This window comes from Ammospiza nelsoni, chromosome 2 (genome assembly GCF_027579445.1).
Source record: "Ammospiza nelsoni isolate bAmmNel1 chromosome 2, bAmmNel1.pri, whole genome shotgun sequence".
NCBI classification, from domain to species: domain Eukaryota; kingdom Metazoa; phylum Chordata; class Aves; order Passeriformes; family Passerellidae; genus Ammospiza; species Ammospiza nelsoni.
The window spans coordinates 112,176,008-112,189,371 of NC_080634.1; positions in this window are offsets into that span (position 1 = coordinate 112,176,008).

A 13,364-nucleotide genomic window follows, 5' to 3' on the forward strand; every position below is an offset into this window, starting at 1 on the left:
ATTTCCTGGACCCACATAAACTTTTATCTGGTTTACTTTTATTATGAGAAACATGGTGCTATTATTTAGAACCAGGGGAAATTGTAGCTTAACTCTCTTCTCACTGCCTAGACAAGAACATGCACTTCAGATTTATGGATATCAAAGAACTGAGCGATATTTGTGGAGACTGTAACAGAAAATTTTAGGTATATTTCAGTCTATAAAATGTTCTAATTTAATTTATTTGTAATAGAAAGTGATATATGTTTTCATTGGTGAAATCTGCCATTTTCTAGCCAATTCTAGTTGCAACAGGGAACAGATGTAAAAACTTGAATTTAAGTTTAATTTCTGAGTTTACAAATGACTCAGCCTGCATTCACACACCAGTCCCTTATCCTCTTACTGTCTCCATTTCCTCATCTTTAAAATATGGGTAATAACATTTCTGTATCCCTGGAGTGTTTCTTAGGCTTAATTAATTCAATGCTTTGCAAAGTGCTTTCTGATACAGAGATGGGAGTGCTACACATATCCAGAGGATTCCATTTGAGACTATTTGTAAATAAATAAGCCTGTGCTTTCTAGGTATTGTTTTTAATTCAGAATAAGACTGACCTGGCTTCAAGTGATTTTCTCTCATAGAAGGACATCTATGAAAGCCAGGTCTGTGGCCAGTGTTTTCTCCCAGGCCAGTAGCCCTCCCTTGCCTGGGGAATGTGAGAATGTGGCTGCAGGCCAGGTCCCTGGTGCACAGAGGGAGGGAACTGGAGCACCAGGCCCCTGGCCAGCACTTGCCCACCAGAAATGCACTTTTCCCATAGAAAGCCAACAGGACAGTGCAGGCACAGGGGTCCTGCTCCACGGAGTGCTCTGCAGCTGTCCTGCTAGGAAAGGAGAGGGACACAGGGCAGAGAGCTCTGCAAGAGCTCAGGGGCCCCCTGGACCTCGAAGGAAGGGGAAGCAGAGGTCAGAAATTCTGGCTGGTGCTGTGCTGCATTAGGTCTATAGCTCCCCAAGTCAGATTGCCTCAGGCAGAACACCATTTTTGGAGCTGACACCACTGCAAGGCTGAAGACGGGAGGCCCAAGATGGGATGAAGGGTTTTCATCTGGAGTTTAAATGTTTCTACGGATTCATCTGCAAATCTGTGTGGAGTGGGGAGCAGTGATTTCCCTATTACTTCTTAGCCAAGAAGGGTCTGTTACTCTCCACACTGGAATTAACTAGCATGCTTTCCTGCAATACATCTGTTAAAGCTGATTTTGTTTCTACTGATGAAAAGGTGTCTGCTATCTACCCATAATATATGTTTAAAATGAGAGAATGGCTTGTCACAGAAAAATGTGCTCAAGCAATTTAGCAGCTAGTTCAGACTTGGGAAGGCCAGGATCCACTCCTTATCCTACCACAGGCATGACAGCAGTACTTGTATTATCTGCAGAGCTCCTCCTTGGGAATGCTAAGTGCCTCACACTATTTTAAGTCACCCCATCTTTGTGTCTCAATCCCCCATGTGCAAAATGAGAGACAATAGCAAAGAAGTCTCACAGGGACTGTGAGATGATGAGATGCTAAAGAAAGAGAGGCCATATGTGTTCCTAAAATAAATAACAGCATGGATAGGGCTATTTTGGGACAATAGAGCTGTGCTAGCTTCGCATGCAACTGCCTCCACCACAGCAGATATGAAATCACAGACTCATAGAATGGTTTGGGTTGGAAAGTACTTTTAAAGGTAATCCAACTCCTCTTCAATGAGCAAGGACACAGGAGTTTTAATCTATGGGAGTTTAAACCCTCCAGGTATTCATATATGTATATTCTATTCTATTCTATTCTATTCTATTCTATTCTATTCTATTCTATTCTATGGTAAATTATTTGAGGATTTAGAGTGCTCAGGTGATAATCGGGAATTCTGGCAGGAACTGAACTCCACTTTTCAGTGGCACAGATAATGCTGTGAGCTAGTGCCAGGTAACTCAAGAGTTATGGAATTATCAAGCTGGTTTTTCCAAGGGTGACATCCAGGGAAGGGATTTGGTTTGGTGACTGCCTGGGGTGCCTGCTGTCCCCTGGCTGCCCACACAGACAGGGACAGTGAGGTGAACACCAGTGGTGCAGTGGTAACACTGTCTTTTCAATAAGTTTCTGGCTGAGGCTCTAAATATCAGACTTAATCACCTAAAGTGCCTCGTGGTGGCTGGTGCCCTTCTGCAGGTCTAACTTTTATACCCACCTTGGAACAATAAAAGATAAAAGCTTTGAAATATAGAGCTGTAAAATAAAGAGCATGTGGGGCACACACAGAGCTTATGACTTTTTGCCTTCATTAAGGTCTCACAAACTTGTTTTTCCTTGTCATGTACAGCCATGCCCCAGACTGCAAACACAAAGTTTGTGGGAGAAAAGAGGACACCCAAGAGGATCACTGGAACTTCCAAACAGACTTTCAGCAACTGGAGAGGAGAACAGGTCACAAGGTTTGCTAAATGCACGTCTGGCATCCAGGTACCTCATCACCCAGAAATAGTTTAGGTATTTGTTCATATATGGACCTAGCAATTTGGCTTGTGTTCAACATAGAGATTCAAATCTGATTTGAGCAAATAACCCAGAGTTGCACCTTATAAACTGGTCTTTCATATGTGTGTAATAACACATACTCATCCCTGACTTTTCTAATTTCTTATTGTTGTTTAAATTAGAAAAGTCAGGGATGCTCATTGCCTTTGAAATTCCTGAACAGATGCAGAAGTTAAAGGACTGAGAAAAATTAATGTTGAAAATTAGCCATACTTCCCCAAACCCCAAAAATACTCACATTTGTGTTGTGTTAAATTGCTTTACATATCCTAATTTAATTGCTCTTATTTATGGATACTTCCCAGGTTTCTTTGCCAGAAAATAAAGTATGCTAAGTATGTGTACATGCAAAATAAATTATTAGAATTGCTACAATTGTAATTTTCACTCACGGCTCAACTCTGAAAGGTGCTGAGCACCACAGCCAGATGCACTTGAAGACTAGAGAATTAATGTGTTCACAGAGACCTGTGTAACACACATTAAATACAGATATAATTGGAATAACTCACTATATTGGGCAGAACTGTAAGGTTTTCCAGGAGAAGAGGCTGCAGGGTTACCTGTGTGGGGGATGAGGGGTTGCCCTGTGCTGGTCAGGGACATTTCCAGCTGGATTTGCAACAGCCAACAGGGACCCACTGATGCCCCAAGAGCAAACCAGGGAGAGGAACACACAGGGCCTCTGCAAAAACATATTTAAGAACAAGCAGGGGCAAGAGAGACGCCAGAAAATGGAGAAACAAGAGGAAACTGATCCACAGCAAGGCAGGGACACAGGGAAGGGAAAGGCTGGAGCAGGGGTGAGGAATCTCAGGAGCAGGCCCAGCTCTGTGGGGACTGTGGCCCATTGAGGAACCCCAATGGAAGGCTCTTCCCTATTTGAGTAGGAACAAGGAGCAGTGAAAGAAAAGGAAAAACCACACAGTGATCACCTTCTTCTGTGATGTCCATTGTCCCATCAAGGAGCTGAAGTGTGGTGTGCAGTGAGGGACTGGAGATGGGACAGGGAAGGAGAGCTTTTACAGAGGGAAGTGATTATTTTCTCCCACTTTAAATCTTGTTTATTTCTCGATACCTTTAAAAGTATCAATAAACCTCAATACCTTGTTTATTTCTGGATAACTTTAAAAGTTTACATGAATTGCAATAAAATAAATTCCGTGAAATTGCCCAACACAACTCCTTTTTCCACCTACAACACTTGGACAACAAAAGAATCAACTGAAATCCTTATTCCAAACCTGAAATAACCACCTACAACTCAGGAAAAATGAGAACCTTTCCCCTCAGCTGTCTTTCTTCATATTTTCACCATATTTACCCCAGATCCAAATAAGTCTACATTTTATGAATTGGCCAAAGCCCAATAACTATGGGAATTAAAAGATAATAATGTGCTAAAACACTGACTGCCAGATCTAGACAGACACAAGGGACAAGAAGAAATGTTTTTTCCTGACTGTCCAGCTGCTTTGAATTCAGCTGAAACACAGTCTCTCTCTGAGAAACCCAGAGAAAATGGCTCACAGTGAGCAAAGCTGACCTGCCTGCTCACTGGGCAGGGACTCAGCCTACCCAGGACATGGAAGAAGTGACATGAGCATTCTGAGGAGGGGGCCAGGCTTTCCCTGTTCCAAGACTTGTCAGGCCCAGGAGAAGGGATGGGATGGGATGCCAGCAAGCCTGGGCTGATTCTCAGATAATGCTGGCCCTTGCCCAGCCTCTCTCATCACAAAGTGCTTGACCTTGTGAGAACTGGACAGGGTCTGCAGCCAGTTAAGTGCCAAGAGAGTGGAGTTTCTCCATCTCCAACCTAATTTCCCTTGGCGTGTTGAGAGCTCCCCACTGCCAGACTGACCAGCCCAAAAGGAGCTTGAGAATGAGCCCTGATTGTTGTTCAGCACTCACAAGAGCCAGACAGACCTTGGAGTTCCCCCATTTTTCCATCCTAAATGCAGCAGTACTGCAAATGCTGAAGTTAGAGCAAACTCAGATTTTAAATGCAGTTCCAGCAACTCTTCCTCATTTCTACCAAACAGGCTCAAACTTCAGTATTTTGTGGTCCTGGAAAGGGCCAGCAATTTTGCAGAAAGCTCATATGGATGATTTATGGGCAAACCATTGCTAATTCACCAAGGGTGTTTAATTTTAAAGTATGATTGCCTTCTCAGTCACTCCACAGAGCTTCAGCTAGAACAAGGGCTTGGATTAGAACTTTAGGGGATGTATAATCAACAGCCCACAAGGCTGAGGTATGCAGACACTATTTATCTCAATGAAACTCTTTCCACATTATGATGACCTGAATTTAATTACATCACCTTCATCCATCAGCTGACAGGCAGTTGCAGTCTCTCCAGTCTCAGATTGTCTCTCACATCATTGAACTCACAGCATAACCAAGAAGACATCCACCTTAAATCATCTTCCTGAAAGCATGGAAACACACTAGTTCTTTTAGGAAAGAAAAAATATATATTTTTTTCTTTAGTAGAGCTTCTCTGTTAGGCATGTTGAGTCTGGTATAACCATGTCCTGTAAAACTTTGCTGGCTTATTTGTTTTGTGCAAAGTAGCACAACACAGCTGCTCTTTATGGACTGAAACTTTTACCTGGCACTGAAAGGATCCTTGGCTTCATTTTATACAGCTATGGAAAAACTCAACCTGTGATTATTTTGTTAGCTTTAAAAATGAATTTTGTTTTCACTTGCCTTTAGTATTCTCTAATTGTGTTAGGGAGTTAGCCGCATAATTTCCCTGTGTTGATTTGGAAACTATTCTTTCTGCCATAAGATCCATGTGTGTGTTTGCAGCACAGAAAGTTTCAGTTTGTGATTCAAAAGCTGCCATTCAATTAGACATGGACATTTCAACTTCAGCTTGGCAAAAACACTGCAGTGATTTCCCAACACCGCAGATGCTGTATCTGCACACAAACCCTCCAGATGCTCATGCTGTCACATACATGCTGTTGAAGGCTGGCCAACAGTGCTCCAAGATCCTAAAAGCATTTACAAAATCAAGCTCAACTGCACTCAACAAATCACCAAAATATGAAGAGAGTGCAGACACTGAAGTGAAAGCATTGACCACCATGGGCAGGCACCAGCAGGAGCTGAGCACCTCTGCAAGATGAACTCAGGATGCAAAGGGATCTCCAGCAGTCCCAGTTGTTTTGTTCTTCATCTTGACAACTGATCCATCACTTTTTAAAAGACAAGCAAGAGCAGGTTCAAACCTTTAGGGCCTGACTCAAAGCTCCTCCTGTAATCAGAAAAAAAATGCCATTGCTGTAGGGGTTGGTAGTCTCTGATGTGTCTTGGAGAAAACATCAATTAAAATACTAAAATGCAATCAATGGCCAAATTTCATGTGTGACACTCTTTTCTAAAGCTTCATTTTTCATATTAGCTTTAATTTTGCTTTTAGCCCTCTCTATTAATTTGAAACTTTGCTGCTTGCATCCATAGCCCTAGAGAATCATCACTACACTGCTGCAAGGAGCATCTAGCACAGACAAGCCCCAGCCTTGCCCAAATCCATCTCTGCTGTTCTCTGGCCCCTCAGAGAAAGACTGAAGCCTCACCTCAGGCTTCAGGCTGTAAGTGAAGAGGGAAAAAGTGCTTGGCATCATGATGACAGTTTAGAGAAAGAAAAAACATTTATTTAGGAAGAAAAAAATTTATGGTCTGAACCCATCCATAAGAAACAGGGAATTTCTACTGGGACTTCTCTGATAAGAAAGTCACCTCCACCACAGGGATTTCCACTGCAGCAAGAGAAATAACCCCAAAGTCTCCCCATTGGTACTGGATTTCTGATAAAGTCATCTCCCAGTAGAGAACTGGAGCAGCTCATTCCCCACTCCACAGCAGCCAGAGGGAGAGCAGAATTTTCACTCATTATTTTCCAAGTCCTGTTTCTATCAGGGGAAAGGACTCTGGAGCATTGTCTGGCCATCAGTAAAGGAGGATGGGGTTTGCTGTGAAAAGGAAGTGATGAACAATCAAAATCAGTCAAATCATGTGAGAACAGGGCTTGGAAGAGTTTTGGGAATTATGAGGGGTTTATCCCAAAATTCCTTTCAATGTAATGTGCTGTGAGAGAAATATCTGATGGGAGCACCAGTTCAGCAAAACATTAACTGGGTACTTAATGTAAAGTTAAATACAAAACAAAAATTAACCCCAGGCAAGTATAATCCACAAAATTCCCAAGAGTCTTTTCAGGTACTACTTTGCATGAAGTTATTTCTAACTTGATCCAAGAAATCACCATACCAAATCTATTCTCATTTTTCTCTTCTGGGAGTAGGCCAAAATAATTATTTTTCCACTCAGAAAATTACATTGGTAAAAAAAAGAGAAATATTCCCCATCCTCCTGTTTCTGAAGAAGATGTTGTGGTTACACCATGGACTTTAACAGATGCTCATAATTATACAAGGGTTTTCCTTGATCAGAGTTTGGAGGAGAGAACGGTATATAGCAGTCAAATCCTAAATATAACTTACTGAAGTCACTGGAGAGGGCCTGGCACTGCCATGGCTGAATTTGGTTGAGCTTCACATATGTGAAAGGTTTGTTTTAAAAGCACAAGAATGTCAAAAGGACAGAATTAGTACAGTGAGATATATTCTCAGTGTCTGAGAATGCTGCGTGCAGGTTCTGCAGTAATGAGTCTGATAAAATCTCTCAGGTTCATCTGTGCCATCCTGTACTCTTTAGCAGAACAGGGAAAATTATCTTCCAGACCAAGAGTAATAAATTTTGGATGTGAAAAATATTTAGCTCCCAGGACTGTAGCTATGCATGCAGATAAGAAGAAGAAATGAGGAGAATGTTAATCTGACCAGCCTCCTGTCAGCCCAGGGATGGGCTTTGCCTTGCTGGGGGTCAAAGACACCTTCTAGCCTCATTACCACTTTCCGTGCCTAAAAATCAAAAGAATCCCACAGCACAAAATTCAGCCAACAGCAAATATCTCCCATCCTTGCCCCAGACAAAACTGCAAAAGCTAAAATTTCCATAGTGGAACACTATAGGTTCCAAAATGCCCCCCACTTTAACAAGCACTGTTCTGTTCATAGCTTTCTTTATGAAATGCAGCATGTAAAGGCCTTCTGCAGACACAGAAAATAAAGGAAAAACAGCACTTAAAGATTTAACCACCATATGGATTTCAGAAAGAGGCAATTTTTTTTTCCAGTCTTCTGATGTAATTTCTTTATTTGCCTGATTTACAAAATAAAGCACTGCTCTCTCTCCCTTTCTGCTTCACCAGGATGTTATGAAGACCATACACACAGTACACTGAATATGCAAAACAGTATTTAACTGAGCATGCATTCAACAATCAGAAAAACATGTTCTTTAAATTCCATCTAGCTTTATTGGAAAATCATTTGCTTCAGAAAATTTGTTTCTGGCACTTTAAAACACTGTATTGTGTGATAACTTGGGTTTAGTCTCATCATTTATTGACTTGTTAGGCCATTTCATTTAGTGTTAATGATGCAAACCATCTTGTTTAATGCTTTGATGCTGCCCAACATATTATTGCTTTGGTCTGCAGAACAGACCACTTTTAATACCTCTCCTTTCAAAAACATTATCATTATTTAATTTTTATTACATAAGTTTTACAAAAATGCCATCTCAGAACAAGTAATTTGCAGATTAACTAACACTACAACAGCTTTAAAAAATCACTGCAGTGTTCCAGAGCATTAACCTAAGACATCTTAGCAAGAATTTTATGAGCTCTTGTGTTTGGGACAAGTACCACGATTTATTCCCACTACAATGTCCCTTTCTCAGAGCCAGATTCAGAAGAGTGCCATGCAGTGTCACTGCAGCATCACTATGCTGGAATGTTGTGTTTATTGACTCGAGAATGTTCTTGGCAGAAGCCTTCCAGAGAAAGACACAGTGTAGTTTTGGAGGCAACCTTTAATTGAACAAAGCTCCTTGTTCAATGTCAAGAGAAAGTGCTTTTTCTGATTCTTGGTCAAGGCTGGCTGGGGCAAGCAGGAGTGAGAAGCTGAGCTGCTTCAGGGAAATATAGCAAGGGCCTGATGATATTTCTACCCTATCTCTACTGGATGGAGCAGTTCTTTGGCTTTCATTTATACTTCAAATGGTTTGTAAAGAGGTGAATATTTTTAATGTGCTCCAAGTAAGGATGGTATGGAGATTCAAGGAAAAACAAAAGACATTGAATTTTGCAAATGTACAACTGAGTCTCAGATCCAGGATAAGTATACATAAAAATAGGAGCAGGGTCCCCAAAAAAGTTTGTTGTTTTCCTAGGTCTTACTGTAGTTTTTGATTTTGTTTGGTTTTTTAAGAAATAGAAAAAGCAAAGTTTAATCAGAGAGGTCAATTTAAAGCATCTTTTACCCACACACCAAGTAGGTTGCATGGCTTTTCTGGTTGTTTTCTTTTCTAATCCCTTCCCTTGGTATTCCAAGTTACAACATTTTCTATTCCATTCCAACAGTTTCAGAAACCAAATTGTTTACTTCAATGCTCTATTCCTTCCTGCATGACTCCCATCTTCTGTTGTGCCATTATATGAAAGACATTTTTGTTTGACATTTCATAGAGCTTATGAGAACAATACATTTCATGCATCACCTTTGTATTTCATTTCAAGCCACTGAAAGGTAAACTCTGTTCAGCCCCACTGAGGTTATCTGTCTTATCCCAAGCCCATGCTGGTTTGGAGAGCCCTTTTTCACAACTGCTCAGACAAAGCCCTGCATTTTCCATTGCTCAGGCTGTTTCCTCACCCACAGCTCAGAGCCCCTTTGAGCAGTTTCTTTCTTTCACTTTATGAACAGATTTTTTTTTTTAACACAGGGGACCCTTACAATGGTTGTTTTAAATCTGACAACAGCTCTCCAATAACCCAATGACAGACAGAAAATCCTGAGATGGAAATCAGCTGAGCAAGTCTATAATCAGTTTGAGAGACCATTAGGGAAAGTATCCAAAGCAAGCACCAAAAACATACTTGGAGAAATTGTTAAATGAGACAAAGAAAAAGCCTTTCTTTAGCTTGCAGCTGAAATGCTGCATCCTTCTTTATGCTTCCAAAGGTGTATGCAGCTACAGTGTGGTTTCAAATTCCACAAGGAAGGATGCAATGGGAAAAGGGTCATTTTCTCATGTTATATATTGCCAAAAACATCCTCCTATCTCCCTGAAGTTCCCTCATTGGCCTTTACAGATGGAACTATTATAATGCCATCCTTTCAGCTCTCAAGCATGTGATGTCCTCCCACAGCAAGTATCAGTAACAAATGAGACCCAGGAGACAGCACAACTGTGTTTGAGAGGAACTGGCACTGCCACTACAGAAAGTGTGATTAACAGGACAATGGTCAGTATGTGTGTATTTGGCTGTCTCATTTGGAAGTCTAATTTGAAGGGCACAGAGAAGAAAATCTGGCTTAAAGCCATGGATACATCATCACTTAATTCAGGTATGAATCTGCACCAGTGCTGAGGCAGCAGCTCCAGCCAGCAGCTCCTGCCTGGCTACATCAAAGCCCCTACAGCCACACCATGACCTGGCTCACAGAGCTGTCATCACCAAGCAGTGACTCTTTCAGCCTCAGCTTTTCTTCAGTAAGCTGAGAGGAGACCCACAGCCCATTTGGGGGATAACCAAAGTTGTGGGAGAATACAGACACCACCACCCCTCTCAAAACCAAGAAGCTATCAGCTTAGCTCAGCAATCTTCACATTATGGTTGCAATGATTACCTTCAGAATATAGAACATATCTAAAGCACCTGGACCCTTCAACAGGAGCTTCTATTGAGCTCAGGATGAAGATAACATAAGAGCTTAATGGCAACAAATTATATTTTAAGTCTTAACTACTCCATTGTTACCAGTTTTAGTGGAAACAGCAAGCTAAGGTGTTTATCTGCTGGCAGTGACTTCTCCCCTGGGTGAACTTCAATTAAACCTCTTCAACCATAGGGGGAAGAATGTAAAATTTAACTCTCTCTCTTTCTCACCACATCCTAAATCTTCTCAAACTGGAAGAAGTGCATTTCCAGAAAGGCTGAGTAGTCACAACAGGATATTAGGTTTGTGGGGCTGCAAAACACAAAAGGTCACAGCAGAGAGGGCTCATTAACCAAAAGTGTAAAAGACCACCTTTGTCCTTCTCAGTTGGAGAAGTGATGAAGGCAAATTTCAGAAGCCAACTCTTAAACCTAACAGCTATGGAGAAAGAGTAAATTAGCTCTGCCCTTCAGTGAAATGAAGCCAAAGCCCTGCCCTGCTGTCACAGCTGTGTTTGAGTACAGACACAGGTAGTTATTGCTGAGTTTCTGACCTGCTGGAGAGTCACTCCCCCACTCACCGTGTGACAAGGGGCTGACAGGCCTACACCTACAGGCTCAAGCTGGGGTTTGATGTTAATATTAAGCAGTTGTGCCAGAGAAGGGATAATGTTCTTGGTATTGCTCTTGCATCCAGAGAGGAGATAATGCTCCTGCTCTTCTTTTAACTTTTGGATGACTAAGGTATCAGCTTCAGTCTTTGACAAGAATTAGGAACAGAGATACCTCAAGTGTTGTCAGCTAAAGTGTGCTAATCTCCTCACAGTGCAGCTTATGAGGTTTTGCAGATTGTCTGTAAGATGTAGCCTGGCACTACTGAAGGCAAGTTCCCTCATAATAAGCTAGTAAATTGTAGGAATTGCCTTCTTACCTCTTACAAAACCATGTAAGCTCAAAAAAAGTGGGATAGAATGATCTAAATTCTATGTTGATGTGGAAGGAAACAGTAAATTCCAGTTTCATCCCAGTTGCCACCAAAAATTAGTGGTTCCTTGTTATGAAGTTCCTCCCTTAACAGGAAGGGAGCACCCAAGATTTGTAGATGCTTGTGGTCAAATGGAATGATGTAACTCAGAGGTACTTGCAAAAGGTTACAAAGTCTTTTTAGCAAACTACACGCTTGGCATGGAAATGTGTGTGTTAGTCCCAGACCTCCTAGTATAAGCAGTGGGTTTTGGATTAAGGGATAAGGTGAAAGGGAAGAGGGAGAGATGAGTTGAAGAGGGAGAGAGAGAAAAAGAAAAGAGAGGACAAGAGATCACCAGTCCTTGCTCAAGTGTTGATCTAGCTGTGGTGTCCAGGGATGTCCAGGGTCCTGGGATGCAGGTGCAGAGCAAGTCACTGGGCTTTGGGGGGATGCCTATTTATAGGTAAGTTTTGTCTGCCCTGGAGAGAAGTTTCCAGCTTTCCATGCAAATGAATTATTGCTGCCTACTCCTACAGACCTTTCTGGAAATGAGTCGGAGGCTTTGGGGTCTTCAGTGGTCTCGATCCCCCCTACAGTCCACAACCACTTCTCAACCTTATTGCTGTGCTTGCACTGTGTTGTGCTTATCTCCAGGAGCCAGAACAAAAGCATTTGTCCAGTAAAGTGCTGCCCTACCTCTGCAGGGCCCCTTCCCCAGCCACATCCTCATCCTTCTCACTGAGCTCTTGTCTGCTATTACCAACAGCTCTTGGCTCCACAGCCATCTGGCTATCAGTGTTTGAGACATACACATTAGCCCTTTATCTTCTGACTCAATTTGTATCACCCACTCCATGCATACTCTTAGCCACTGTTTTTCAGGAAGGTTGGTGTGGAAACCCAGGGCATCAGGAATATTTGTTTGCTCTGGGGTGCCCTGACCCCCAGGGGAACACTGACTCTGACCCTCATTCATGGAGAAAGTTTCCTAAACTTCAAGATAGACTGGAATCCACAAAAGTGTGAAATAGATTACAGAGAGTAGTGTAGGTGTATCACTTGGTGAGAAATTTAGATTTTGGGATCTTTAGTATGTTGTGGATGGAAGCAAGATGGAGGGCACAGGGTGTTGTCCTGGGTTTCTTCTTCATGCTTCTTCTTCCTTCTTCTCTGTGGGTTTGGGTGGCATTTTGTCATTGGGCAGAAAAGTCCCCATTGCAGCTCTTTGGGATCAGCTATTGGGTTAAAAGGGAAAATAATCCAGGTGTCAGTTCTTCATTGGATAGTTTAGTCTTAAAAGGCCTTGGAACAAGAAATTGTTGCCATTTTGTGCCTTCTTATGAAAAGCTGCCAAACTCACAGTAGTGAGACTGTTTTACTGATAAGAAATAATAAACGCCTGAGTCCAAACATGAATTACCGTCTGAAGTGCCTTCAATCTAGACCCAAAGAAACCGACAGGGTGGGTAGTGGGATACGACGGCCGTCTGTGGAGGGGACAGCAGATGAAGCGCTCCCAAAGCTGGAGTTTCCTTTAAGTTTGGGTGCCCGGACGCGGCACAGGCGCAGCGAGGCTGCAGGCGCCGCTCACACCACGCGATGGTGCCAAAGCGCCCGGGTTTGGGATGCGCTCCCACCTGCCCGGGCCGGGCCAGCCCGCCCCAAAACACCGGGAAAAGGTGAAGGGAGAGGAAACACACGGATAACTACCATTGGTACGCACCACGCACATGCGGATTCTCTGCGCAGTTTCAGTTCTTTCTCACACATTCTGTTCCTCATTAGCGCTGCGATGTCAACATAGAGAAGCCACGTACCTTTAATTATATCAATTACCCCTAAAACTACATTCATCCCCTATCTTCAGTGATGTTAAAATACATTTAAATGTGTTTTGATTAAGTAGACTTAACAAAAAAAAAATTGTTTAAGTGACTTTGAAATCACTAAAATTAAGTGAATTACAGATGACCATCTTCCTCAGAACTGTTACATCAACATTATAGTCTCAGCAGTGTTGT